Source organism: Panthera pardus, unplaced genomic scaffold (genome assembly GCF_024362965.1).
Source record: "Panthera pardus isolate Hobbes unplaced genomic scaffold, ASM2436296v1 HiC_scaffold_16, whole genome shotgun sequence".
NCBI lineage: Eukaryota > Metazoa > Chordata > Mammalia > Carnivora > Felidae > Panthera > Panthera pardus.
The window spans coordinates 110,328,521-110,356,348 of record NW_026526721.1 but is presented as its reverse complement, the minus strand read 5'-3'; the positions used below and the strand labels follow the sequence as shown (position 1 = coordinate 110,356,348).

The 27,828-nt window shown below is 38.1% G+C and overlaps 1 long non-coding RNA gene across 1 annotated transcript; it reads right to left on the bottom strand.

Moving 5' to 3' along the window:
* Positions 1 to 3,647: 3,647 nt before the first annotated feature.
* LOC109258345 (uncharacterized) lies at positions 3,648 to 25,994 on the bottom strand. The gene is made up of 3 exons (XR_002076290.1): positions 25,905 to 25,994; positions 17,096 to 17,238; positions 3,648 to 3,698 (listed from the first exon to the last, which is right to left on the bottom strand). It is a non-coding gene; the product is annotated as an uncharacterized LOC109258345 (long non-coding RNA).
* Positions 25,995 to 27,828: the final 1,834 nt, after the last annotated feature.

The following is a 27,828-nucleotide window of genomic DNA, read 5'->3' as shown; positions in this document are numbered from 1 at the left end:
CTTTTATTAATAAGCAGTGTTTCCATGGCAACCATAAAGGCAAATCTCGCTTTGTGTATATTATATCAACACCAATAACAACAGGCACAGGTTGAACAAAAGTGGCAGGGGAGCAGAAGCTGGGGAATTTGGAGCCAGAGTGAGTGAAGAAAATGACAGCTCAAAACCAGAAGCTTATAACTTCAGACCGCCTTGATTCATTAGTACTGTGCTTGAAGAAAGCAGACTTTAAAAGCTATTTTTTTTCAAAGATACTTCCCCTCCATCCCATTCAAATCAAAGGTGAAAGAAACTATCATGCCATTTTTTTAAAGAAAAAGAAGTGGTTCAAATTCTGTATATTTTTAAAATCAGTGGGCATTGACAAATAAAGTGGATTTAAATTTAAAAATTGATGACTTTGACGTTGGCCACACAAAGAAAACAAAAACCAGACATATATGCCCAAGCTCAGATAATGAATTAATGCAAGAGGAAAGCTGTACTGTTAAGGGATTTCTTTTCACACTTAAACACACACACACACACACACACACACACACACACACACAAACACACTGTATAATGCATGTCCGTGGAGCACAAAGATGTGGTATTACTGAATCACTTGTTAGTGGATGCATTACTAACAATAAAGGCAGTGCATCAGTGAAGGATGGCTGCTTTACTTGATGAATGGAACCTTATTTTTACAGCTCAGCTTACTTTGCGGCTAAAAATATGTACTATAAAATTTTTAGTTCACTTTTCTTAGGGACGTGGCAAAATAATTTGAATGAAGATAATAGGATTATCTACAATACTTTTTAAGTATACTTTTTATTTTGAGACAATTATATATTCACATGTAGATGTAAAAAAATAACACAGAGATCCCATGTACCTTTGACTCAGTTTTCCTCCAATGATAACCTACAAAAACATACTACAATATCAAAACTGGACATGGACAGTGATGCAACCCACAGATCTTATCCAAATCTCCCCAGTTTCACTTACATTGTGTGTGTGTGTGTGTATTTAGTTTTATGTAATTTTATCACTTGTGTAGATCCTTGGGTCTACCAGTGTAGTAGGGACACAAATGAATTCTATCCCCACAAAGATCCCTGGCATTGCCCATTTGTGACCACATCTACGGTCTTCCTACCTGTCACCCTATCCCTCACCACTGACAACCACAAGTCAGCTCTCCATGATTTTTGCCACTTCAAAGATGTTATGCAAGTAAAATCTGTATCGAACCTTTTAGGGTTGGCTTTTCTCCACTCAGCATCATTCCCTGGAGATGCGTGCAAGTGGCTGTGTGTATCAACAGTTCATTCATTTTTACTGCTGAGTAGTATTCCAGGTTATGGCTGAATTGTTTACCATTTACCCGCTGAAGGATATCTGGGTTGTTCCCAGGCTGGGGCTATTAGAAATAAAACCACTATGAACACTTGTACACAGATTTTTGCATCAATACAAGTTTTCATTTCTCTGGGCTAAATGCCCAAGAGTGCAATTGCCAGGCCATATGGTAGTTGCATGTTGAGTTTTATAAGAAATGACTAAACTGTTGGCAAGAGGGTTTGCCATTTTACATTCCCACCAGCCATGCATGCATGAGTGATCCTTTCTGACATAATTTTAACAAGCTAATTAAAATAACTATCGTCTCACCAGAGCAAGGGAATTAAGACTGTTTGCTATTGCCAGAGGTTTTATGTTCAGTCTGCCTGGGTTCAAATCCTGGCTCTGCCACTTGATAGCTGTGTGATCTCAAATGAGTTATTCTTCCACTCAGCCTCAGTTTCTCTATCTGTAGAATGGGAATAATAATATACCTATCTCATATGCATATTCTGAAGGTACAATTATTGTTTGATTTATTATTATTTATGACATAATTGCAAAGGCGTATATATGAGGTTAGTGAAAAATACCACACACTTTATTGTGATAGTCTAACAATGTATAAGAAAAACATTCTGAGAATGTCTCTAAGCTGTGATTTAATGATGGTTTTACACATAAATTCTTTCAGACTTGGAATTTATTACATTACTGATCACAGTGAAATAATGGCAAAATATGTTTTGAAATGTAGGACGGTAACAGAATAACCTCTTCAAAGTCATACCAAATTGTAAACCATACTTTCCTAAGCCCGAGGTAAGAAGAAATTAAATTTTATTGAAAGTTGATTGGATGGACAAGATGGCTCTACTGACCAAATGGAAGCAAGAAAAGGAACAGGATGACGGAGGTGCCTCCGTTTCCCCCGCTAACCCTTTCCAGTTAACTACTTCTTGAGAAAGGCAAAGACAAGAATAAAGTGTTTACTTTTTTTAAATTTTTCAACGTTTTTTATTTATTTTTGGGACAGAGAGAGACAGAGCATGAACGGGGGAGGGGCAGAGAGAGAGGGAGACACAGAATCGGAAACAGGCTCCAGGCTCCGAGCCATCAGCCCAGAGCCTGACGCGGGGCTCGAACTCACGGACCGCGAGATCGTGACCTGGCTGAAGTCGGACGCTTAACCGACTGCGCCACCCAGGCGCCCCAACTTTTTTTAAATTTTTAATGTTTATTTGTTTAATTTTGAGACAGATAGAGAGCAAGCAGGGGAGGGGCAGAGAGAGATCAGGAGACAGAATCCCAAACAAGCCAGATGTGGAGCTTGAACCCACAAACCATGAGATCATGACCTGAGCTGAAACCAAGAGTTGGATGCTTAACCAACCGAGCCACCCAGGTGTCCCTAAAGTGTTTACTTTCTAATCTTTTACCCCAAAAAAGTCATTTCAGAGGAAATGATTCAGATCTTATCCTAAAAGAGATGATCATTTCAGTTTGTTTTGTGCTGCTTTTGTTTTTGTGTCTGTGTGTGTGTGAGTGTGTGTGTTTGCTGAGACACAACACAGTGCAAACAGCTATAACTTTCAAGTCTTGCTATTTAGATGTAATCCAAGTAATTGTATATTTACTAAAATCAACACCTCAGCTAACTTTGAAAATATTTATCTTATTTTTTTTCTTAAAAGTTTATTTATTTACTTTCAGAGAGACAGAGATAGTGGAGTGGGAGAGGGACAGAAAGGGGGGGGGGGGGGGGAGAAGCCCAAGCAGTGGGAAGAGAATGACATGGGGCTCGATCTCACAAAACTGGGAGATCATGATCTGAGCTGAAATCAAGAGTCTGAGGCTTAACTGACTGAGTCATCCAGGTGCCCCCTATTTCACTTATTTTCATCTTTTATCTGAATTTCTTTTAATAAACTTTTTTTTTTTTTTACTTCCAAGAGACCGCACACCAATGGGGGAGAGGGGCAGAGGGAGAGAGTGAGGGGGAGAGAGAAAGAGAGGGAGAGAGAGAATCTTAAGCAGGCTCCATGCTCAGTGCAGAGCCTGACATGGGGCTCGATCCCACAACCCTGGGATCATGACCTGACCTGAATTCACGAGTCGAACACTCAACCGACTGAACCACCCAGGTGCCCCTATTTTTAATTTTCACTTCAATTAGAAGTGTTTGTTTTTATTTTTTTGGCGGGGGTGGGGGTGGTTTCATACTTAGGTTTGTTTTCCAGAAAATGAAGGTAGACAGCTAAAAAGTAGCTTCATTTAATTATGTGGGAAATACATGTAGTAATTGGAACTCACCATTCAGTGTGGAAAATTCACTTTTGGAATCATCTTCTGTAATCAGGAACCTGAGATGGGAAAAACAAAGTGAATTTGGATTAACATTTATATCACTGTATAAAAATATGTGAGCACCAGTTACAATTAACCGCATGCTTATTGCAATATGGATCCTGTGTGCTGACGTTTGGCTTACTTATTTTTCTGTTTGCATGAAAGAGCATTTGAGAAAGTTATTAAAGCTTAGTTTTGAACAGTCTATTAGGGGCATCCTTGGGACACCTGGATGGCTCAGTCGGTTAAGCGTCCGACTTCAGCTCAGGTCATGATCTTGCGGTTTGTGAGATCGAGCCCCACCCGGGCTCTGTGCTGACAGCTCAGAGCCTGGAGCCTGTTTCAGGGTTTCTGTTTTCTTGTCTTTTTATTGTTCTCTGTATGGAATGTAGCTCCTCCACAATTGAAAGTTCACCAAGTACATTCTATTGGACTTTTTCCAATGTGTCATTTGTTGACTTTTTTAAATGCAGGATTCTCTCTCTGATTTATTAAGACAAGACTTGTATTAATTCTCCTTTCTAACAGTGTTTAAACAATTTCTGATTATTTATCTCTTCTATTCCATTTGCCTGTTTGAATGAAGATGTTTTCACCTGCAAGTAACAGAAAAATAACCTCTCAATGGCTTTTGAAAGGAGGTTCTTTATTATCCATGTAACAAGAAGTTCAAGGTAGAGCAGCCTCTGAGTTGGTTAGCTTAGTTGCTCCTATAATGTCAAAAATGCCCATTTTTTCATCTATTTACTTTGTCACCTTTGATATGTGGAGCCATTCCCCTCATGGCCACAAGATGACTGCAGCAGCTCCAGACATCACATTTTCAGAAACCAATGTCAAGAAGCAGAAAAGAAAGTGTTTTTCTGGATGGATGGATGGATGGATGAGAAACTTTTCTGGAAGACCTCTTCTCTGTGTCATTGGCCATAAACTGGTTACATGTCCAACTCTAAACCAACTTCTTGGATGCAGGCAATGGTACAAAAATGACAAGCTTTCAAGCCAAAAACCTTGGGTGGACTCTGACTGAACCTCTGAGCCTCAGGTTTTTAAGCTACCAAATTGTCTTCTTTGTGAAGATTACATAAATTAATGTATAAACAAGACAGCTAGCTCATCAGAGAGATACAATGTGTATTAATCTCCTTCTATTCCTGAAAATGTGCAAAATGAAAGACAGAAAGAAAGAAACAAAGAAAGAAACAAAGAAATTAGCAGATAATGCCAAGTAATATGAATTTTAGGGATTAATAGTCTAGATTTGCTGTATTCCATTTCAAACTCTGCAAAGAATTCCTGACATGATTTTGAAGAATCTACAATAACAATGCTTTAATGCAAAGAATTCTAATTTTGTTATTTAAAATCATTTGTAAAAGTTGCACCATACCTTTAAAAAATCTGGGGAGGTGAAATATCTATGCAGAACAAGATATACATGGTCTCTCAAATCCTATAACGTTTGTCTCCATTTATTCATTTTGTTTCAAACAGGCTAACATAATGTTTATACAGGGTGCTGGATGTTTTTTTTTAGGTGCTGGGAATTGAGCAAAAACTGAGAGGCAAAAGTCCCTGCCTTCTCCAAATCACCTCCAAATTCTTGCTTATACTAATGAGTGTTGATTTCTTTAAAAAGAATTAATTCAAATTAATGCCTTATCCCTGTTTCATTATACTCATTTTTTTTCCTGTGTGGGAAATAAAACAAATTCCAACTCTTTTAGTTGCCTTCCTTCACTTAGCCACTAGATGGCACCCAAAGAATCTATTTCCTTCCAATTGGCAGGAGAAAATGCACAAGTAAAACAGTAACTCTTCCCAGTGTAAAAGGGACAAAATCTCTGCTCTCTGCTCACTTTTTATTTTATTTATCTGTTATTTGGGGAAAGATGCACAGATGTTTTTCATTATTATCTGGCACTCACAGTAAATTTTAAAAATAGTCTTTCAAGTCCACTACAATTTTGTAAAGGCCTTTCCTTCACAATAAGTCATTTCTATTCCTTTATCTTATACAAAAGCAGTTATTTATTTTGCCCTTCTCTTATTCTGATACATACACTGTTCTGCTTCTTTAGAAACACTTGAGTCATTCTCTTCTCTCGGGAATTAAAGAATTACCAAATGTCATCTTCTACTCCCTGCTGAACATTCCACCACAACTTGCTGTCAAAGAGCATTCTGGAAAATTCCCCATTGCACGTCTGCCTTCCAGCTACTTTGGAGTTTTCACAATACTGATATCTCCTTTAGGTATTTACGCCATGCTGGAATCTAGGGAACCAAAATATGTGTGTTTGCTCTCACGAAAAAATATTCATCATTTCCCAAGCACTGTTCAGGGAAGGGGGGAAAAACAAAACACTGGAAAGAGAAATTAATTTGGCTGTGAATCAAATTCCAACTGAAGGATCACAAAAGTTTTTCTCCCCTTCTGTATTCTGTACTAAAACTTGGAGGAAAATCTTTTGCCTAAATAATTAGTTAAGGAATAACTGACAGATGATCTATTAAAATTATTTTTATGGGTATGATCTTGAAATATATATGTATGTGTATGAATTAATGTGCATTTATATATGTGTGTGAGAGTACACACACACACACACACAATCTTGCTCTTTGTCAACTCCACACAGTGTCACAGTCACTCAACTATAGGAAAAGAGCCCTTCAGGGGGCCCCCCTTTACAGGACTTGAATCAGGGTCTTTGATCCCTATTCCTAACCAGTTATTTTTCTTTCCTAAGTATTATGCCCTGAGCTGAAAGCTCACCTTTTTCCTATTGTATACATGCTGTAATTAAGGATGTTCTTCACAGACAAAATCTGCCCTGGACCCAGATGTTGATTCTCCCACTCCTTCTAAATTGCGCAGCCTTGCATGCCTGAGGCAGAGGTAGAGTTTCCATACCCATTTATTTTACACTCAATATGCTCTACATCTTTGCTTCTTTTAAATGTTTATTTGTTTTTGAGAGAAAGAGCGAGCAGGGGAGGGGGAAAGACAGAAGGGGACAGAGGATCTGAAGTGGACTCTGTGCTGACATCAGAGAGCCCAATGAGGGGCTCAAACTCACGGACCATGAGCTCATGCTGTGAGCTGAAGTCAGATACTTAACTGACTGAGCCACCCACACGCCACTGCTTCTGTTTGTTTATTTATGCTATCCAAAATATCTGGAGACTGTGGGATTGGCTTACACTCGGGTTTTGAACATATTCATTAGATTTAATCTTCCCGTTAGCACTGTTCAAAGTGATCTTTCACGAACTGGCAATCAGACCCTAGTTCATGTATTGGCATTCAAGAAAGGTAGGTCTGGATTCTTGAATTACCACCCTTGGGAAGTTTGACCCTTTGTATGGCTATGGCAGCTAAGTGATCTTCCAGTGCATGGGGAAGGAATGAACAAACATATGTTCAATGTAAAGCACTGTGTTGGGTATGCTCATGAACATGGTCCCAGGAGCCAGACATCTTGGACTCATGATTCCTGTTCTACCCTTTATTATTAGCTGTGTGACCTTGGGGAAATGATTTAGTTTTGTGTGCCTCAGTTTCCTCATCTATACAATGGGAATAACAGTCATAAGCTCCTCCAGTTTTGTTGAAAGGATTACCTAAACGAATGCATAGAAGGCATTTAGAATGGTGTCTGGAACTAAGAACATGCTAAAAATTATACTCTTGTTTTGACTATTATAGTTATCGCTCAGGAAAAAAAGCAAATTTGTGAAAGAGGTGTTATTATCATCATATAAGACAAGAAAACTGAGGCTCATGCAAATTAAATACCTTATCCAAGGTAACAGAGCTAGTAAATGTTAGAACTGCAATTTAAATCCAGATCAGGTGACTTCAAGTCTTGAAGCCCATTTGCCAGGTAAGGAATATTTCTAGTGATAGCTGAAATTACTGCTTCCAAAGGCAAGAATTTTTATCATTGGATACTTCTGACAAGTAATAGTAACAGTGTGATGATGATTTATGAAGCAACTATTCAGCCACCATTTGTTAAACCCTTATTAATACCAGTTGCTACACTTTGCACTACGCATACACTGTTGACTCATTTGATTATCATAACAACCCCCCAAGTTAGTTGTTATTTTCCCTACTTATCAGACAGGGAAATTGAGGCTCAGAGTGGCAAATATCTTGCCAAGCTTAGATAATTGGTATGTGGTGGAACAGGTATTTGAACCCTGACTTTGGACTCTATCATTTGTGTACTTAGCCACTTTCATGAGCCTCCTTTCACTGCTTCTGGTTTTCCCTAAGGATCTACAGAATAGGGCACTTAGTTCTCTATGTCAAGTTAAACCTCTGGGTTATTTGGAGAAAGAAACAACGTCTTGCCATTTCCTAGGTTAAACATTCAAGTTCCTTCAACAAATCCAGACTGGTCATGACCTCATTTTGAGGCCTTTCGCTACCAAAGTCCCTCTTCTCTGAATATGCCATCTACCTCTTGGTCACTCAAGCTGTGATGTCCTGAGCTGCACCCAAGAAAAGACGGATCAGCAGGAGGCCAACTCTGACTTCTGCCCAGAGACAATAAGTGATTCTAAATAAGTCCATAAAGAGAATTCACCATCGTTTCAGTATTGTGGTCTGTTTTCTGTTTTCAAATCTAATGTTATAAAGGAGGTCTTGTTTTGTTTTTTAAATCATTTCTACCCTGTGGTCTAAAGGTAGCCTGAGGTAAACCAAAAAATTAATATTTGACATTTTTGAGCTAATTTCTTCACAAGCACTGTTTTGTTCAATGTTAGTTTTCTGACCTAGCAAAACAAGTAATTTTTAAAAAGGGGGAATGCATTTTCCATCCGGGTGGGCTGTGGATAATCAAAGATGGTTTTGGCATATTGATAGTTATGTGACGGATGAGAAACCTGTTTTTGCCTGATATGCATCTGCACAAGTAAAGGCTGAAACATCCAACTAATATAAATCCTTCCATTTCAGAATAAATTTTATTGATTTCTCTTCACTTCTTGAGGACAAACAAGTTTCACATCCACATTCCATGGTCTTTGTTTCTACAGAATAAGTGGCTGCTGCTCAGACAATTTTCCTCAGCCCATATGAATTCTCTTAATTGAAGATGTTTACATTTTATATTATGGAGAGAAAAATCTCTGCAATAGGAACAGTAATGTAGTCTTCCTGTTAAAATTGTTAGCTTCGTTATTTTTAAATCCTATGCAATTTACTCAAACTGCTTTAGAAATCGTCATATGAATAATGATGAAATAACTCATAGTTGAAAACAAAGGAGTCATGTTTGGAAACTGGGAAGATGGGTAGCAGCAAAAGATACCAGGATGGATCTAGAGATCTTTCCGATTCTTTCTTATGACCCCTTTCCAAGATGATCAGAGTGTTGGATACAGGGAATTAATCTGTCTTGCTTATCTTTTCATGAGGACTTCCACCAATCAGGGAGAGAAATATATCCAGTAATATAAGCAGTGAACAAAAATTACACTAGTGGAGAGGTTGTTTAGTCTCTATACCTTATCTAGACCAACTTCAAAATATCACTAAATAATAAACTCTAAATTACTAATAAAAATCTCAAGAGGTTCTAGAGCGTGATTGGGAATTAAAGCTTAGCCGCCCAGATTCTGACAATAAATTTTTTGTTTGATACTTGAGTTCCAACTTGGATTTTAGATTTGTTTTAAAAATTATTTTTGTAGGGCACCTGGGTGGCTCAGTTAAGCACCCAACCCTTGATTTTGGCTTACATCATGTCATGATTTCATGGTTCATGAGTTTGAGCCCCACATAGGGCTCTGTGCTGACAGTGTGGAGCCTGCTTGATATTCTCTCTCTCTTTCTCTCTCTCTCTCTCTCTCTCTCTGCCCTTTCCTGACTCTCTCTCTCTAAAAATAATAAATAAAATAAAATAAAATAAAATAAAATAAAATAAAATAAAATAATTTTTGTATGAGAAACTCCAGGCATCATTTCCCAGTACCAACTCACCCTCCTCAACAGAGTGTTTAGTTCTGGGAAAAATGTGTGTGACTTGACAAGAGCCATTGAGAAAGAGTGAATCCAAAGAGTGAAGAGGGCTTGTGCAGGCACTCCAGTCTACTCCAGCAATGAGGTATGAGGTCCTGCTGGGAGAACCTAGGGCTTCTGGGAGGCACAGAATTGCCTAAAGCCAAAACCAAGACTTGAGAAAACACAAAGGAGAAATAGAAACTGGGACAGCGGTGATATATCTCAAGGCTTTGGAACAAGCTCCATTTCTACCTCTAGACTTCTTGGCTATACGACCCAATGAATTAATTTTATTACTTATATCCCCTTGAGTCAGTTTTCTATAGCTTGTAAATAGATCAGCTTTTCTTGAGCTTTAGTTTCGTATCAGGTAAAGGGATGTTAATATAATCCCCTGTGTCAGGTATTTGTGATGATTAAGTCAGATAACTTTTGTAAAGTATGCTATGTGCTGACCATTCAGCAACTATTTGAGCCCGTTTCCTTTTCATTTCCTCTTCCCATCTTACATACTTCTGGGCACTGATGAGTCAGACCAATGCTCCATTGATCCAGGGAGTTTTCAGAAAAGGGTGTGGTACTGCATAAAGACTGAGGTCATTACAGGCCACAATTCCCAACGGCTCTCTCCTCAGGCCTGATTCTATGGTACTATCTTTTCCAGGGAGCTTTAGTGGTCAGCCAGGTCGATGTAGTTCTGGTGGAGCAACACTGACAGTTCTTCAAGGTAAGTGGTAAAACAAGTAGCTAGACAACTAGATTTTTCTATAAGAAGCACATCACAGACGGGCAACCTTTAAACACCAATGGATACTCTGTCTTCCTAGAATATAAAATAAATCTTGAGTACAGATTTGACACAATAAATCTTGAGTACAGATATTTAAAGATGACCCTCATCTTTGATGACAAAATAAATTAGGGAACTACAGATTAAGGAGATGCCCGGTCTAAATTATATTAAATAGTTCCATTTAATTGTGAGGTAATTTTTTCATTCATTCTACAATTGTGGAACAGAGGACAACAAGCTAGTTCAAATCCTTATTTGATAGATAAGAGAATGGAGGCCCCAAGGGGTGATTTGCTCAAGCCCCCCACCAACCAAAAGCAGACCAATGGAAGGGCAGTATGTCTACTGTCTTTAGACGAGATCGGGTGCGTTCAGGGTGGTATGGCGGTAGACATGTCTACTGTCTTTAAATAGATTGTGCTCCAACCGCCCCAACCCCTGCTTAAGAGCCTCCATTTCACTTTCCATTACAAACAAACCAAGTGTCTGGCAGACACATACACACCCATCAAGTCTAACAAGCGCAGCCAGTTTTCCCAAAGTTCACACAAGTATCACCAGTGACTCAGCATCAGGTCTCATGAACACATTTTCCTACTGCTGCCCATGGATCAAGCAAGGCTTGTTAACAGGGCCCGTTCTTGGTCAAAGTCAAGAACAGAGTTGGTTTCTCAACCTCATTGCTATTGATATTTTGGCTTGGCCGTTTTTTGTTCAGTGGCAGAGGGTTAAGGGGGGAGCTCCTGGGGTGTGTTGTGGGGTGTTCAGCAGCATTCCTGGCTTCCACCTGTTCCCTGCCAGTAGCACTCCTTCAGTTTTGACGGCTAAACACTTCTCCAGATATTGTCAAATGTCTCAGGGCAAGAGGTAAGGACAAAATCAACCCACTGAGAACCACTGCTATGAGAAAAGCCTTTTTGCACTGGGCAGTCCTTAAACCACAGGGTTTAGGTCTTTCTCTCACAGGGTGATCCTAAATGCAGGAAGAGGAAAGATTTGCACACAGACGTGAAGTACACTTGGGATGTGGAATACATTTTTTTCAGGCAAATTACCAAACTGTCAGGCTTCTAGAGCCAGACTTTATTTCCTTACCTGATAGTATTTTAGGTTGAGAGCAAAGACTAAACCTAAAAGAGTCTGATACCTTGTGACTACCACAACAATAAGAAATTACACATTAAATAAGAAAAAAAAATAATAGGAAGATAAGTCCTATAATGCAAGGGAATGACAATAGGGAGGGCACAGGAAGTAAAACATTGAAAAGTGCACATACAGACTATCTCCCTTCAAAGTCCTGGTCGTTCCTTTCTCGTGGCTGTTCTTATAGAAGGAGCACACAGCATTCTTTCTCCCGAGAGCCTCTGCCAAGCTCCATAGAGCTATGGGTGCTGAACTCAGACAGAAAGCGGGATAAGCCACAGAAGAGAAGAAGGATTACAGTGAGATATAGAAATACGGGGAAAAGCAACCTGAGAGGAAGCAGGAGAAAAAATACAAAATGGGAAGTAGGTATAAAGCAAAACTTGCCAGAAGATTCTAACCCGAGTCCCAATAAAACCATCGTTAGGGGCGCCCGGCTGGCTCAGGCAGAAGAGTGAGCAACTCTTGATCTCAGGGTTGTTATGTGGAGCCTCACACTGGCTGTAGAGATGACTTAAAAATTTAGACATCTTTAAAAAAAAAAAAACCCAATTTTCAAAAACCTAGATTTTTCCAGATTGGATGATTTTTGTGGAACTTATTCAAAGTATTTCTTTTAGAAAGTTGTGCATCAAAACAGCAAGTGTGTTGCTGTGATTTAGAATACTTAACTTTATGTCAAATTTCTATTAGTAAATCTGGTAGAACAAGAAATAATACCACAAACTGTATCAATCCTACATAATCAGCCCTTCTGAATATCATAACGTTCCTGCTGCTATTCCAAGCTGTCCTTGGAGATAACAGTAGCCCCACCACATACAAAAGGTTTCCTTTCTGCCTTCATAATTGTCCAGGACAACGCATTCTTACATTTCATTTTTAATCATCTAAAGCTTTTCAGAGACTCCAGAGTCCGCCTTCAATAGTGCCATAAATGAGATCCAAGATTTCTAAGAGCCTTATGTTTCTTTCTTCTTGTGGTTGATAACATGCTGTTTCTGCCTTGTACTGGATACCAGATGTGGAGCAGTTAAGCATAAGGAGAGGAAAATAAGAAGGCTATTCATGGGAGGGCCAGATTCATAGGAGAGCAAAAATAATTTCCTCAAACCAGGAAGCCTCTTTCTTAAAAACAGTATCCATTTATTTCAAGTGCTGAGATGAGGCAATTTAGAATGATTTTCACCTTGGCACCAAAATCTTAAGTAGATAACAGTACTAATAGAAAAGGATTGGATGGCAATTCTTGCTAGAGAGAGGGGAGACAGAGATGCAGACAAAACAATAAAAACCTTCCAACTCAAAAAATTCTTCAGAATTATAAAGCGGGTTATCAATATGCTCCCATATATGGAGAGTTATAGAATTAGTAATGTGATAGTATTTTTATTTATTTATTTATTTATTTATTATTACTACTATTACTACTGATGTTGTATTATTTTTTAAAAAGCTCCTGGTTCAGTTTGTGTGCATAAATAATGAAGATGTATAACAATAAAGGCAAGATAATAGAGACCATAAGTAACTATTTCTGTAAGTACAAAAGCATCTCAGCGGTTCCCAAACCTGGCTACCTATTCAAATCACTCCAGTCCTCCCCTATAGGTCCTTATTCAATAATTCTTAGATGAATTTTGTAACTCTATACTTCTCATGATCTCCCTGGATGATTCTGATGCTTTTTCAGTTTAGAAACCACAGGAGAATTCAAGTTAAGAGACAGTTTTTAAAATACCCATACATTAGATCGGCTGTATTGGGAAGAGAATTTCTAATTTCTAAATAAGCCCATCTCATCCACAGCAGGGCCCTACATGCTCCTTTCTCATGTGCTGTTGACTTGTGGGATCATATAAGCCTGTGCAGAGCTGATGAACAGTGTGGACCCACTCTTAGAAAAACACACATGCCCAGAAAAGTCAAAAGTTTGCACACAATTTTTGGGAGTCGGTAGACGGCTGAAACCCATTAGAGCTATGAACCCCTGTTTGAATGATTGCCCCTGTGCTTTGTGAGGGTTCATAGTTCAGTGGCTTCCCCTCACGTTTGAGCACTTAAGGATAGCCTATGTGTTTTTTGAAAGGACGCTCCTCCACTTGAGGCCAGGGTGAAGAAATAACCAGGAAAGCCATAGGCAGTAATATGGATTACCACATGAGCCTCTTAAGTGGCCTCTGCCTCTGCTTCATTCCTCTTCAGCCCACAGGTCTGCAGGAGTAATTTTGTCAAAGTGGATTTCTGAGTATATCCCACCCATGCATGAAACTCTTCAAGGTCATCCTATTGCTCTAGAGATGGTTCAAGGCACAGTCTGTACTAGTTAAAGTCAGCCTTCTGCCTGATACCACCTTCTGTTGTTTTCATTTGCTTGTACTGCAGCATCACCTAGGATGCATTTAAAAATACCAATGCATGTGCACTACCCCTTGACCCATTACTTTAAAATCTTTGAGAGCAAAGGGGAAAGAATCCAAAGAGGGTTTTAGTATGAAAGGAGGGAAAGAAGGAAGGAAGGAGGGAAGGAAAGAAGGAAAAAGAGAGAAAAGTAAAGAAGTGAGGGAGGAAGAGAAAGGTAAAAAAAAAAAAAAGAGAGAGAGAGGGAGGGGGAGAAAGGTAGGAAGGAAGAAAGAAAGGAAGGAAGGGAGGAGGAGGGAGAGAAGGGAAAGAGAGAGAGAGAGAGAAAGCAAGCAAGCAAGCAAGTGGGGAGGGAGGGGGAAGAAAGGGAAAGAAAGAAAGACCAGAGGGAGAAAAACCCAACTCCTCAGGAGGCTCAGTTATGTAACGAGAATCATGAGTCTCTACTGGAGTCCTGAATATCTGAATTACTTGCAGTTCCAGAACCCACCTTGCTGCATCTGGCCTCTGAGCTTTTTCTGTGTTCTTCCTTCTGCTGACAACAGTTTTCCCCTCCTGCCTCCTTACTAAGCTTACTGAACTGCCATTTCTTATTTCTGAAATCAAAAGCCCCTACTTCTCCCAGAACTGGATTCGTTTTGGCTCATATGTGCCCACTGCTCATCTCTATCTGACTACATTCTAAGCTGTTAAACAGTAGTAGAGAGGCTTGATATTTGGGGTTTGTTTTGTTTCCAGGGCTAGAACCAGAGCTGGGCACTAAACCTGGCACATTAAGTAGCCACTTAATAAGTCTTTGTTGAATAAGCAAGGATTCAGATCTGCATGTTAGCATATTCAGGTGACACCAGAGTTGAACGATCCTTTACTAGGAAGGACATATGATACCTCATATGATACCTCGACATGGAGACTTGATAGGGTAGATGCGATTTTTTTCTGTTTGCTCAGGTCTACCTTAGAAGACAGTAGCCAGAAAGGGAGACTCCACAAATCTTGGTTTAGTGTTCAAACCTCCCTTTTTACTATCTTTCTATGACTTTGCCTTGGAAGACGCTATTAAATCCTCCTAGCAACCGAAAAAGTTAGAAATACTGTCATTTGTCACCCAACTAACATTAGTTATCCAATATTAGTTATTCCCTGAAATGAGTCTCAGTCTGAGAAATGTGGGTCTGTTTGGCCTGTAGATGGTGACCAGGTAATGCGTGTTAAAAGCTCTTAACTACTCTTGGTCTGAAGTTTCTCTAAGAAGACAATTTGATATTTGTTAGGGTAAATAATTTTGTACTACTGATACCACTCTGGATACTTTATCTTGGAATAGATAATAATAGAAAACTTTAAGCACACTCTGTATGCCATGCACTTTTCCAAAGATTCAACATGTATTAACGCCTTTAATCTTTATAACCCTAAAAAGAAACTTCCATTATTATCTCCATAACACAGATAAGGAAACCTAAGCACAAAGAGGTTGTTTAACTTCCCTAAAATTACATAGCTACCGAACAGAAAGGCCAGGAGTCAAATGAGCCCATGTTTTAGCCCCTCTCCTGAACTGCTATTCAAAAGACAGAAGTACAGTTACAATCTGCTTATTTTATAACATGTGTATTTAATCAGAATCCATACCTGCAGTTGGATTTCAGATTTTTGAAGAAGTCAAACTTTCCAGTGGCTTACCTAAATAGAAGCCTGGCTATTGTCTGTTTCGGTTTTGTTTTGTGGAAATAATGTAACAATATGTATCTTTTCATAGGCTCTATGATCTGTAAATAGAAGCCCATGTTTCTGTGGCCTATTCTTAAATTTTCAGATCAAGGAACACTTTTCATTCAACATTCACAACAAAATGTTTCTTCTTCTTCCTAGCCAGAAAGAGACAGTGAGAAAAAGAAAGAAGTTAAAAAAAGAAAAAAAAAAAGTTTAGAATGGAATCTGTAAAACTTTCGGAGACTAGACATCTAAAGAGAATGCCCCACTGATGTTTAATTATAAGTTTAATGTTATGATATTTTTGAGGTCCTGTGTATCAGTTACTGTGCGGGATGCTAGGGATTCATTTGTGAATAAAGCTGGCAAGGTCAATTGCTAATTAACAAGTAAAGATATCACAGAGATAATTTTAGATGGTGATAAGTGCTGAGAAGAAAATAAAACAAGGTGATTTGATAGACAGTAAAAAAAAAAAGTGAGATGTGAAATGAATCATTTGGAGTAGAAATTAGTTAAGGGTTTGGTTACAAATAAAAGCATATCTCACTTTCTGTGTTGCCTTTTAAGTTTTACATGAAATTAACTTTTCACCAAACTTGAAAATTCTTTCTGCTTTTCATATTCTACACTTGTCATACAAAAATGTCAATCAGACTTTTTTATTTTGTTTTGTTTTTGTTTTTACCCTCCAAATACAATCAGATTTGCAATTTGTGGGAAATTTATCTCTGAGATATTTGCTGTCTGTGAGTTTTTCATGGAAATGTTTCTGAATAGAAGTACTTCCCACATTGCCAATCTAACTGGGACCTAAGAATAATTAAGTGAAGTAAAACAAGAGAATGGGGATCTGTGTGTAGATATTGCTTAATTTTATTTACAGATCTGAGCTAATCCTTGAATATCACTGTAATCCTACCAGAAAACAGTAAATAAGAGTGCAACCAGTGGTGTTTCATTTCAATAACTCATGAATTCACAGCTTATATGATTAAAATATGGAAGAGTAAATTTGTACGTGTCTGTAGCTCAATGTAAAATTTTAAATGTACTATCCCGGAGTTTAAGCTTGAAGAATTGAAAATAAATCTGCTGTGATCTGTCTTATCTTCAGTTATTTTATATCAGTATTCCCTCAAACCGTGTTTATGAATCAAAACTACACCTTTGTTAAACATTTGATGTTTGAGCCACTCCCTGAAACAGAATTTCCTTTTTGGGGTGTCTGTTGTTAATTCTGAATGGTACTAGGCAAACTTTTGGCTATATCCAAACACACAGCTTTCACATTGCTCCCTTTTGGAAGATGCAATATTATATATACTTCCTGTCTTTCAAATAATAACAGCAACATTATAAACAGCCCCTACCTTGTCATATCAGGAAGGAATCATTCTCTTCAGTCCAGTAATTACAGCATGCATTTTGTGAGACAGCCTTTGAAAATGGCTCATAATGCTTCCATTTTTTCCCTTGGATTGCAATATATTGTTGGTCATAAAACCTATGAGTTCTGCCAAAAATAAAATTGCAAATTGAGACTGTAGATGGTTTGCCATCCAATCTGTCACTGTTTATAGTTACTACCATTAATTTCAGTCCATAACTAAGGCTAAAACTCTGTATTAGGCTTCTGACTGGCTGAGTACATATTTGTTTGGTACTTAGACTATAGGATATACATGTGGTACTCTTACTGAATGCTTATTGTCTGAAAAACAGAGATCACTAAAACTATAACATCGGACGTACCAAAGGTCTATATAATAACATCTTTCAAAGATTCCTCTTTCAGAAATCAACCAGTATCACTTACTAAGATTTTCAGGTTGTAAAATATAACAAGAAATAACAGTTAGGTAATACCTTCTAATTCGGCATGTTTTCCTACCCACCCAATTATCTGCATCCTATGTTAATACATTAAATATTTCAGTGCCCAGTCAGGAGTAGAGAAAAGCCAAGACTTGGACCCAGGAATGTGCACTCTGAGTGCCAAATTAGAATATGCCTGAGCCAAGCTGTTTATCCTCAGACTTCAAAGTTAGGAAATGTGCATTGCCTTAAAACCTTTCTAGAATTCAAGATCAGTAAATCCTGGAGATCAGTTTGTGATATGCTGGCAGGGAGGTCTGAATGGTAGGTTTTAAAGTTTTACTTATCACCTACTTTTTTAATGTTTATTTATTTTGTACGGGGCAGGGACAGAGAAGGAGAGAATCCCAAACAGGTTCTGCACTGTCAGCACAGAGCCCCAACAAGGGGCTCAAACCCATGAACCATGATATGACCCGAAGGAAATCAAGGGTCCCATGCTTAACTGACTGAGCCCCCCAGCCTCCCAACTTATCATCTATTTAAAAAAGAAAGTAAGAGGGACACCTGGGTGGCTCATTCGATTAAGCATCTGACTTGGGCTCAGGTTATGATCTCATGGTTCTGGAGTTCAAGCCCCATGCCAGGCTCTGTGCTGCCGGCTCAGAGCCTGGAGCCTGCTTCAAATTCTGTGCTTCCCTCTCTCTCTGCCCCTCCCCCACTCATTCTCTCTCTCTCTCTCTCTCTCTCTCTCTCTCTCTCTCAAATAAATAAGCATTACAAAAAATTAAGGAAAGAAAGAGAGAGGTAGGGGGTGGGTAGAAGAAAGAAGGAAAGAAAGGGGAAAAAAAAAAGAGCTTTTCTTTGGTTGTGAAATGTGAAATTGTTCCAAGCACAGGACAGGTTTCCTTCTAAAAGGTATGCTTGTTTCCCAGATGTCTAGTGAGTTCTCTGTATGGTTGCTGCCCCTCCTGTCCTTAATCTCTCAGCACTCCAGTTCTCTCATCTATAAAACTGCATGTGTGTGCGTGCATACATACACGTGCACACCCACACACAAAACATATTTCAATATTCTTATATGGATTAACTGAGACAAGCTGTAAAAAGGGGCTTCTTTTCTTCCTTTAGTTTCCTTTCTAATGTGTGCATTTTAATTCTATTCAAACTAAAATGGGGGCGACTGGGTGGCTCAGTCGGTTAAGCGGCCAACTTCGGCTCAGGTCATGATCTCGCTGTCTGTGAGTTCGAGCCCGCGTCGGGCTCTGTGCTGACAGCTCAGAGCCTGGAGCCTGTTTCGGATTCTGTGTCTCCCTCTCTCTGACCCTCCCCCATTCATGCTCTGTCTCTCTCTGTCTCAAAAATAAATAAACGTTAAGAAATTTTTTTTTAAAAAAACTAAAATGTATCTGTGCATTATTTTGGTAACAGGGACCTCATTACAGAATGATACTGAATTAGGAAAAAGAGATTTTGTCATGCTACTCTATCCTAGGACCATTGTCCTCTTGCTATAGATTTCCCAGACCAAATAAGAGTTCTTCACATCAGGGGCCACCTGGATAAATGCCAAATACCTTATGGATAACCCTTTCCCAGCTTTTCTGTTTTAAATATGACCTATATATGTCCATGAATTTAAAAGTGATTATTCCAAGGGCTTAAGAATAGTTTTTGTTTTTTAGTTAATTTAATCTGAAATCAGAATAGAACAGCATTGACAGTTACAGCAATAACAATTGCAGCTAACGTTTCGAGCGCTTACTACGTGATAGGCACTGTCCTAAGCAACTTACGTGAATTATCTCATTCATGCTAACAACTATCCTGCTATTCCCTTTTACAGACGAGACAACCAAGGCTCAGACAATTAAGTAACTGTTGCAGAGCCTTAGCACTGTTTTTATGACTTTCTAGAATTAATTCATTATTAAAAATTTTAAGCTATTACCTAGGTATATCTTTGTTAGGAAAACAGTTACTATACTGATTCTTCACCAGAGTCAAGATAGAGATTTTGTTTAGAAGTTGTTTACAAATTCAGAGTAGTAGATTAATCCTTTTATATCCCCCACTGTTATTCAGTTTACACAATTCTATTTAAATAAGAGGCAGATGATCAAATCCAGGGTATTGGGTACGGCCTCTAGTACATCAAAATCTTTATATGATAGGAAAAGTAAGTTAAAGTTAGTAAAGAGATGAGTCAGTTAGATGGTATTCTTTCAATGCAAAAGTTTTTTCAGTAGGAATAATAGTGTTTCTCATGTCATGTCTCTTCTGGTTTTACCTTATACATCCTTTGTAAGACAAGGAGCAATCATATAATGTGTAAACTGAGTTTACTTTAGAGAGAAGAGGCCTTTTTCTGTGACTGGTTTCCAGGAAATTCTAGGCAAACCAAATCTCACTGATACAGATGGAGGTGGTTAGGTTAAGACACTGAACGGGGAACAGACAATTTCGTAGTACAGATCTTCCATTCTTCAGGAATTTCATATATCTGAATCGCACTTCAAAGACCAGGATGACTTACTGGTGGAAATAAGGCCAGTATTCAGGCTTTCAGTCTCTGTTTTGCCATGGAGAAGGGTTTGAAAAGGCGATGTAACAACCATCTCTACTCCAATTCACAGAAAAACTCAGAGGATGCTAAGCTGTGCCAAACTTCTAAGAGTCTTTTCCCTGCCCTGATTTTATTTTGTCTGTAAATTGGGAATAGTTCTGATCTACCATAGTGGTGAGCTGAAAAATGGTCAAACGGCTGCAAAGTGAGTCTGCTGGTACTACCACGTGTTTTTATGATAAAAAGCTATCTTGAGATTTCAATGTTGTTTTCAAAGTAAGCCGGTGTATACTGGTAATTTTCATCACATCCCTGGAGGGAGCATACTTTGCCTCTAGGCGCCTCTATTATAATTACATGATTATATATAATTATAGGCACCTATAATTCCTGTAGGGCAGCTGTTCTCAAACTTTTCATGCATCAAAATTACCTTGGAGAGTTTGTTAAAGTACAGATTGCTGGACAGCACCTCTCAAGTTTATGACTCAGTAGGTCTGAAGCGGGGCCCAATAACTTCCATTTCTACCAAGTTCCCAGATGCAGCTGCTGCTGGTCCAAGGACCACACTTTGGAGTCACTGCTCTAGAGAATGCTGCAGAGATATATTTGCTGGGGTTATTACAACGATTTGACGAAATCCATTTCAATGAGCCACTAGACTGAATGAATGCCATAGACATGGCTTTGCCTTCTGCACAAAGTGGATATGGGCAAACAATAGAGACACTATTTGCTAAATAAAAGTGGCAGCTCAAAAGAGATTTCATTGTAAAATATTAAGTGCATATCAACACCAAGCCCCTTAGGTAATGAAATAAAGACCATCGAATGGAGGTGGGTTAGGAGTCAGGGTAGAGAGGGAAGTTTCTAGGCTTCAGACTATTTTATTTGTCAGCTCTTTAGTGTTTATCTAATCAATCCTAGAAGACCATGTGTCTGAAATTAAAGACAACAGGCAATAAGAAGATATATAAGATTCCAACAGGAACTGAGGCAAATGTGTTTTCTGGGGTAAAGGATTCGTCTTTATCTCTGTCTAGTAGGAAACAGTCAGTTGATTACAAGAATCATAGAATTAGTGTTATCATCCAATTTTTTAAATAATTTGGATCTGTAAAAGGGCTCTACTTTTCTCAAGCTGAAAATAGGTTAATTTATGTTCATTTTTTTTTCTTTATAAAAATGTTCTTGTACAGAAGTCTCAATATGGTGGGGTGCCTGGGTGGCTCAGTCCGTTAAGTGACCTGACTTTGGCTCAGGTCATGATCACATGGCTCGTGGGTTCAAGCCCCATGCCAGACTCTGTGCTGACAGCTCAGAGCCTGGAGCCTGCTTCAGATTCTGTGTCTTCCTCTCTGTCTGCCCCTCCCCTGCTCATCCTCTGTCTCTCATAAATAAATAAATGTTAAAAAAAAAAAAGAAGTCTCAATATGGTGTTATCCTAAGATCTTTCTAATATATAGTTTCACACAGTTCACAAAGTTTTCAAGTGAATCAAACCCCATATTTTTTCATAAACTCCCCTTGTAATAATGCCTTGAACCAAGATCTCTGAAAAGTTCAAAGCTCTTGATATATCTTTATATCACTTATTCTGAAAATACCCTTGGGAGGATGCAGACAAGGTATCATTAAACCCATTTTACAGAGAGGACAACTGAAATCCAGACTGCTCTGTATCACCTAACAAATTAGTGGGGCAGAGTTAGTTATTATATACTTGTGTTAGAATTTTAATATCCTACCTTCAGTTTGAAGCTACATGTTATGTGTTTTCAGAATGAAAGTATTCTCTTTCTGAATAAAGGCTTTGTAAAATGCCAGGTTACTAAATTGTAACTGATCTATAGCAACTCTTTCTCTAGGTCCTACTATCCACATATTCTTGTTAATTCTGTTCTCTGTTTCAACAAACTTACACATACTTTCCTGGTTTTCATAATGATATTTTTATGACTTTTCTCTTGTACAAAATAGGCATGTAATTTAACAATTTAAGAATATATTAAAACTTAAAACATTGAAATTAAAATCATCTCTTAAACCCATCACTCAGAGATATCCACCAATGCTACATGGTAAACATCCATCCATTTATTTGTCTATAAAATCCTTTACGACAGAAAAGGATTTTTCTAATATTTTTTATATCAGTCCTATAAGCTGAACTTCTTTCTATGCAATTAGTACTTCTTACGAACTTTCTTCTGATAAGACTGAAAGACATGCATAAAAGTAAACAATCATGAGGTTTGATGAACATTCACGAAGTGAACATCCTTATGTATCAGTCTGAGACCAAGAAACCAGCATTGATAGAACTGCTGCGCTCACCTGCAGTCATGATGCACTGTAAAAGTTAAGCAGTAGTTATTTTTGCCTCATTTGAGCTAGATATAAATGATATATATGCTCTTTTGCATCTGGCTTATTTTGTTCAGCATTGTGTTTATTAGATACAATCGTGCACCAACTCTTATTAATGGCTGTATGGTATACTATCAGATGGCTTACTATGACTTGACCAAGGATGAAAGCAAAAAAAAAAAAAAAAAAAAAAAGTCATCTATGAGACATTTAAGCTAATTCTAACTCCTCACTGTCATAGACAAGGTTGTTATCAGCATCCTTATTGGCTTGTTCATATTCTTATACAATCTGTGGGATAAGTTCCTAGAAACAGAAATGCTGGTTGTAAAGATACCACAATGTTAAGATTTTTGAAGAGTATTGCCAGGCAGCCCTTTAGTGTGGTAAAAACATATTTCCAACAGTAACATGTGTGAGAGCCTGTTTCCCAATATCCTCTCCATCACTGCACATTATAATTTTCTTTAATCCTTGTGGTTTCTGAGGGTTTTTGGTCTCAGCATATTCTAGCTATTAATGGCAATACTTCTCAGTTCAAGTTCTGAGTTATTTCAGAGAGAAAAGGACCAGTTTTTATTTTTCAAAACTAACTTATTCTTATATAAGATGATATGCATATGAATTGGGTTTTTTTGCTTAGTGTAATACTCTTCAGTTAATCATTCTATATTACAGGATTCTTTGAATATATACAGCCTAACCTAGCTAAATATTTCATTTGTCAAATATGTATTGTTCCAGGGTATGAAAGGAAATATAAATACTGTGTTCTTTATGTCTACATTTTAATTGCTTTCTATTCCCTTAAATCTAAAGATTTATTTACTAGTCTAAGTAATAATTATTGTCCCATGCTTTCATAACTTGAAGTTTTCTTCCCATAAGTCATTTTAAGAACTTTTTTCTTATTCTAAAAGTAATATATGATTGTTTGAAAATGCATATTAATTCAAAAGAAAATGAAAATCGTCTGTATTCCCTCCTCCTTATTGTTTGTTTGTTTGAATGCCTCGTTGTAGTCTTTCTTATGTACATTTAGAGAACTATTGTTCACACACACAAAAAAATGAATTACACTTACTGCACATGCTGTTTCCCTCATAATACATTTTATCTATCCAATCTTCTCTTGACTCAAATAATTTTATTCAATCAATTAGGTATTATATATTTTCGCCAGGGTGTTCTGTAAACACTAAACAGTAAAGAAGGTGAGAGTTCCTTCTTTAGATGGAGTTGTCTCTTAGTTATTGTGTTTGGTGTTGAAAGAGTCCTGGCATCCTGGCACCCAGGGAGCCCGAGTGAGAATGTGTTTCCTGATGTAATTCTCTAGGCTCTATCTAGGGCATCCTGTCCCCTTAGTTGGCTCCTAGAGCCTCCGCAAGACCAAAAGGAAAGGATCAGCTCCTCCTTCTTTTCTGGTCTTCCATGTACATTTCAGCTTCCAGCCACCAGTCTTGAATGCAGAGATATGTAATTTTCTTAGATCTTTTCTAAACAGGCTACTTCTGGAAAGTAGTAAAATGGCTACATTTGTTTCCCAGAGGGTCAATGTTGTTTAAGCTTCTTTTACAAGCACGCTATGCTTATCAATGAGAAGTGCTGTTTCCATTCATAAAACGTATGAGCTGATGGTCCGATGTTAGTTAACTTAAAAATATATATATGTATATATGTGATCACTGTATAGAACATACAGTTTTAAATTAAGTTAGTTAGGATTTGGAATGAGCCCAGTAATGTTCTAATAAAATATGTGTGCGTGGTGGGAGGCAAGGGGGAAGCCTATTACTATACTTCCATGGCAGCATAATTACTTACAGGAATATTACTTTCTAGTTAACCTATCAAGGAACCAGTGTATGTTTTTAGGGTCTTATTATTGTTTGCATCTTACACGCTTGAGCAGGTAATCCCAGGAGAGATAACAATTCCCTGATTTAACCTTGTGCCCAGGATAAGATAAGAAAAATAACTGTTACAAAACTTAGCTTCAGCCAGGAGGAGAGGATCAACTGTGTGTGACTTATTTTCCAAGCCCAGTCCGTGTTTAGGTATCTCAAAGAGTACTAAGCAGGAGAATATGTGTTTGAAAAGTTTGTTGTCTTCATCCTTTGGCTCAGTTAAATCCACAAATCATTAGGTCCAAAACTAAACTTGAGCTGAAAGGTCATTGCTTTTTTCCACCAAGCCATCTAACCTCTAGTTTTAGAATAAGTATCAAACCATCTGCTTACCAGGAGGCAGAGGAGCTCAAAATCCATTAACGCCATATGTATCAACAGAAGTGTGACTTCAGAGCCTCAAATGTTTTTAATTTTTCTCCCTCATTATTATCTGCCAGAAACTTAGTTGGAATGCTTTCTCTTTCCTTAAAATGCATTGAATTTCCATTTAATTATGCAAGTCTCCCCTCTTATTAAGTAATTACGCACATTTTCTCATCTGTGTGTCTATATTTCAGAAGTAACTGCTTCATTTTGTTGGCAAAAACAGGAAATTAACCAAAAAGGGGGCAATAAGATTTTGTTTTCAATTTCCCTTCTTTCTCCCGAGGGGAACTAACACATCTTCCAATGCATCACAAGATAAAGATGCTGACTCAGTCTCTTAAATCATCCCTGGAGTCTACAGCATAGCCCCTAATGAGAGAGAATTTGCTGTACAAGAAGTTATTTTATTAAATGACTGAAAAATAACCTCTCCTCTTCCAAAATTGCCCTTAGCGAAATAACCGAAGTCTGAAACCAAACCCTCCCATACTTATCCCAAAACACAGGGGAGGACAGACAACACAAATTCAAAAGGATGAAATGGCTACTTAGTTTGAAATTATACTTTGGACATTTCACCAAAAATGCGAAATTAACTGTGGTCAACATAGGGAAGTAAAAATGTTCACCAACCTAAAGACAAACCAAGCAGATCTTCAAAGGACAGGGAAGAAAACAAAGCGGGAACATTTCAAATGAAGTTTACGATGATTGTGTCTAATTGAAATGGATGCAGATTTGTCTTAATAATAATCCTTTGCACTTGTGGCTTATAAAACATAAGCATTCTTATATCAGTTACTTCATTTCATCCTTACAACAACACTGAGAAGGAGGCAGGAAATAAATTACCTTTCCAAAATTACAGATGTGGAGTCTGTTATTCAGGGAAATCACATGACTTGCCCAAGGTCCAATGGGGCAAGTCAGTGGCAAATCTTCTGATTCTAAATGAGCCCTGCCCTACTGCCTTTTTAAATTAACTGATAGAAAAGTGTTTACATAGAAGCTCTTAGAACACTGTAATGACTCAGCTGTATTGTTTGGAACGCAAGGAAGTTAAGAATTATTGGAACATATACTCTCTGTAAAATATTAAATTCAAGTTGTTAGTTTTAGCCTGCTACATCCAAATCTTTCAAAGATGCTTACCTTCACATATTAACCCCAAATATGTAAGTTCTTCTTTTGTTTATGGTAACATTGGTTGATTGAAGTTCCAGCTGATTTTCCTTTTACCTGCTGGTAGAAAAACCCAATGGGAATAAAATAAACAAGATCTGTATATTCTGAAAACTCAAAGATAAAACTTTGAAATCATTAACTGACCATGAAGTAGCATCACCCTGAGGTTTGCAGATTGCCTAACTAACTACAAAACAGCTTCCTAACTTCTCTCCTGCTTCTTCCCTCTCCCCATTCTTTCCCCCCTTTATATGGCTGGCAGATTGTTCCAATTGTAGTTACCTTTTGCAAATCTTCCTTTAGCTCACTAAAAAAACTCAAAAAAACAAAAAAACACACAAACTTTTTATCCTGTTATTCAAGATCTCTGCAAAATAATAATACCTACCATTTATTAAACAACTATTACAGAACAGATAATCTCAAAACAATCCCAGGAAATGCATGATTAGATCAAGTTTAGAAATGGGTAAACTGAGGCTGAGGGTGGTCAGGTAACTCACCCTGAATTGGACAGTGATTGAGGCATAGCACCAGTGTCCAAACTCAGGCCTGTCTAACTACAAAGACCAGACTTTCTAGATTTGTTTCTGACCCCTGGGACACACATAGCCTATGTTACCATGTTACCATGAGCCTACAGTGCCAGACTGGTGAACATTCTTGGTCCTGTCACAGTTCTGTGCTGTTGCCGAGATAGTTTTTCTATCTGGAATGTTTTCCTCAGTCCTACTGGCTATAGGGATGCTATTAGTTCTTCAGAACTAACCTCAAACATCACTTCTTCCTTGAAGTCTTTGCTGACTCTTATCTCAAGTGAACAATTCTCATTCTTTGAACACTTTTAGGTCTTTGTATAATTCTTACAGCATTTACCTTATTCTACTACATCAGCGATTTCCTCGTCCTCATTAAAATGTATCTGGCTTCCTCCCCCACCATTCAATTTACTCTTTCATCTTCTCAGCTGCAAGGATTTTGGTGTGAGCCATTGGAAGAATGGAGATGCCATTTATTTTAATGCATGAAAGTGTTTGCTTTTGGACATGTAGAGGTGAAGATATCCATTAGGTTTAAGTTGGACCTAAAAAGTTGGTAATTGTCAATATGCATAGGCTATGTAAGCCCTAGTCCTGGATAAGTTCTCTTAAAGTAGCGGTTCTCAAGCCTGTTTGTACGTTAGAATCACCTGGTAAACTTAAAAATCCCAAATCCAGGCCCTACTCCAGGCCAATTCAACCAGAATATACAGTGTAGGATCCAGGCATCAATATTGTCTTAAAACTTCCCTGAATTATAAAAAAAAAAAAAAAAAAAGAGGGAGAAAAAGAAAGAATAAATTGCTTCCAAACAGTTAGTATTCAGCTAACAAGTCCAAACAGCTAGGACTTGACTTAAATGTAGTTCATTATAATCAGCAGAATGTTTCTCACGCAGTGAATTTGTTCCACCCTGACAAAAACTTGCCTGAAAATCAGAGCTGGACTTGGGAGTTTCCACAATCCTTCCATGCCATTCTCCCAAATTCTCCACTGCTTAAAAATCTGCAACTATGAATTATTCTCTCTAGGAAGACAGAACACAGCAGAGAATATTGACCACCACTCATTCAACAAACATATTTACATACTGGGACACTAGTGTTGTTTCAAGAGACTGAAAGATAAGACTTAGGCTCCACCCCAGGGGCACTCTCAAGCTAGCCAGGGAAGATGGACTTGTAAAGAAATAGGCATAATCAATTGAGCTACATGGGGGTGTAAAAGTAAAATGGTTAGTCTTATTGGTGTGGTGGGGACCAGCTTCAGCTTTGCAGAGGAGGTGAAGCTTGAGCTAAATCTTGAAAGATAAACTGGTTGATATTTGCAGGCCAACAAGGACAGATTGGGGA